Here is a 3,136-nt window from a genome sequence, read left to right as displayed (position 1 = left end):
ATTATGGTTTGTAATGAATGATGACTGTGATACTTAACTATTATGCCTCGCAACAACAATATTCCTGGGATTGCGATGTATGACATAATAGGCACTCGGACTTAAAAATCCGGGTGTTGACAACCTACAAGGTACAACTGGAGCATGCGGCAGGCGATGTTAGGGGTTCCTCCGGCAAAGGTTACTGCATTATAGTAATCCTCAATCCAGGTATCCGGCCTTTCGGTGCCATCATAATGCTTCAGGTTTCCGGGTAGCTTGAGGTTCATCCTTGGCTTTGGTTCCTCTCGAATCATCCTGCCAAAGCACTTCGGACCAATGTAGTCGGTTCTGTATTCGTTAAGGCGTTCCCGTGCGTCGCGCGGGCCGTGGCGAGGAGATTGTGAGCGAGAGCGAGATCTCCGGCCGTCGCCTCCGCCTCCACCTCCGCCGCCACCGCTAGGTGGTGGTGAGGGAGACCTGCGAGGTGGTCGGTCCGATTTCTTGCTTCCGCCTTCCGATTCTCCTCGGCCTTCCCGGTGCTGGCTCCGGCTCCGTGGCTGCCTTCGCCATGGCGGCCGGCTGCCCCGGTCGTTCCGGCTCCGGCGAGGCTCCGGGTCGCGGCTCCGGCGAGGCTCTGGGTCGCGCTCCTCATTCCGACTCCTCCTGGGCTCGGGCTCACGATCGTTGTTCTGGCTCCGGCGAGGTTCCGGCGAGCGCTCCCTGTTTCTGTTTCTTGGCAGCACGTTGTCGCGGATAACAATCCCACCATGCCCTGGGGGCCTGGTGTTTCCGGCTGGACTACGGCGGCGAGGGGGTCGCGGGTAACCATTAGGCGGAGGAGAGGGGTTGCGATATTTGTCTCGTCCGAGTACATTGCATCCTTTCCCTTTCTTGGATCTGACGAAGGCGTCTTTGACGGAACGGGGATCGGATTTGGGTGTTCCCTGGTTTTTCTTCTGCGCTCCGAGGATCCGGTGTGTGATTCATCATCGGGATGCCGATCGGCGCGAGCGTCCTTCTGCGCGGTAGATACACAGTTATCCGGATTGGATTCTAACCTGCGCGAAGTATCCGCCTTGCTTTGCTGCTGCATTGCTGAAGCGACAAGTTTGCGGAGGTAGTTGATATCAACCTCTTCGTCCTTCTTCTTCAACAGCTCCGCAGCTTTTAGCATGTTGTCCTTTGTGGTTTCCAGCGGCTGCTGCTCTGCGGGCGTGGCGAAGTTGATTCTGCGAGGTGGAATTGCTTCTCTAACGATTCGATCAGCCTCCGCCTGCGCATAAGTCATCTTTACTTCCCACTCTTGCGCCATGCTCTTGACATGCTTGAGTGTGTCAGCAATTTCGCGATCCTGTCTGTCGAATTGGTCCATCAAACTTGCAGCTTCTGCCCTTTCATCCCTTAATGCGGCTGCGGTATCGGCGAGCTTCTTGGCTGTGGCCAGCATTTCCTTTCTAGTGGCCTCTAGAGCCTCCGGATCTGCGGCGTCGCCCGAGGTTATAGGTTTGTTAAGAACTGCTCGTGCAACCATCTCTTCGAGTGACGGGAGTTCCTCCGAGGAAGAGTCCCTGCGGGGTCGCTCCCGTGACATTGGAGATCCTTGGCGGGATGGCTGAGGGTCAGATTGGTTGGTTGCCTCTTCTGATCCAGGTTGTCCCAGCGCTGCTACGGTTGCGAGAACCTGCTTAGGCTGGGCGGAGTCGACTTCAGGTTGATCACCGAAACCGTACTCCCCTAGCTTGCGGTTAAACTCGTCAGTATCCATGGAGGGGGTATCTCCAGAAATTGGGCTCAGATTGCCCAAAATCGACTCTTCAACCGGAGTTTCGCTTTCTCCGACAAGCTCGGCCTCGATCCGGATCCGCGTCGTTTTCCGGTGCCTCTACCTGCTCGGGACCAGCTCCGTCTTCTTGAGGAGCGGTTCCGGCGGTATGGGCCAAGAAGTGTACGAAGTGGCACCTCTGCTTTTCTAACACCCGGGAGACCCGGGCGGATCCGCATTGGTCTTCCACCGTTGTTTCCTGCTCAGGGGCGGATTGGGTGGGCTTTGAAAATTCCAGATCCGAGGCGGAATCTTCCTTGGGAAGCTCATGCATCTCAGATCGGATCTTCGCGACAGCGTCCAGCTCTGCGGCGGTCGCATCTGCGTTACTTACCAGTGGGTTTCCGTCGGAATCGACGGTTTCCCCGATGAAGATGTGTATGCCGCCAATTGGGACGATGGAGAGCTTGACGGGGTTTGTCCTAGCCGGAATCCAACACTCATCCGGAGGGACGATCGGCAGATTTCCGGCGTAGAGGACGCGCCCCACAGCGATGGTGTCGTCGTAGCTTCCCATGGTGGAACCCTCCCGGTTCCGGCCTCCGGACGCCACGAGGCCCCACGGTGGGCGCCAACCGTCGTTGCCTAATCGACGGTACCCGGAGGAGGGATCCTCACGAGGGGAGAAGAAGTAGGGGCCATAGGGTGGAGTGCTCTCGGGACGGTGGTACGCGATTTACCCGGCTTCGGAACACCCGCACGATGACAGGGCCTACTGCTGCTTGTCTGGAATTATCTGGGCGCTTTCGCGTTGTTACAATGAGTTGTGGTTGTGCCTCTAGGGCTCCCGGGATCCGGCTTATATAGGCGCACGGATCTAGGGTTTACAGGGAGAGTCCTAGCCGGAATACAAGTTACCTAACTACGGTACAATATCTTGCCGTGTACGTCAAGGATCCGCCTTCCTCCAAATACGTGCTGGATCCGGATACTTCATGGGCTGTCACGGATCCGGCCTCCTTCGTAGGTCGGTTGAGATCCGGCTTCCTGTTCCTGGGCTGGACTTCATCCTTCATGATCTACAGCAACTGGGCTGCCCGATGGGCCACATGCCTCACCACCAACTATGGGCCACCCGGGCTTGCCGGATCTAGGCCATGCCGTTGATATACCCATAAAGTATACCCACAACAAATATTGTGGATACAAAGTGGACCTTGCAAAGGCCTATGATAGGGTGGACTGGAAGTATTTGGAAGGAATCCTAGAAAGGCTGGGCTTCGCAACACAGTGGATCAGCTGGGTAGTGACTTGCGTCAAAACAGTCTCTTACTCGGTTCGTTTTAATGGGAAGATTCTGGAAAAATTCACACCAACTAGGGGTCTTCGACA

The 3,136-nt window shown here is 56.3% G+C and overlaps 1 pseudogene; it reads left to right on the top strand.

Annotated features, from left to right (window-relative positions):
* Positions 1 to 1,671, top strand: part of LOC124664022 — a 19,722-nt pseudogene extending 18,051 nt beyond the window's left edge.
* Positions 1,672 to 3,136: the final 1,465 nt, after the last annotated feature.

Source organism: Lolium rigidum, chromosome 6 (genome assembly GCF_022539505.1).
Source record: "Lolium rigidum isolate FL_2022 chromosome 6, APGP_CSIRO_Lrig_0.1, whole genome shotgun sequence".
Lineage (NCBI taxonomy): Eukaryota > Viridiplantae > Streptophyta > Magnoliopsida > Poales > Poaceae > Lolium > Lolium rigidum.
Note: the sequence above shows the minus strand (reverse complement) of the source record. Positions and strands in the feature narration are given on the sequence as shown.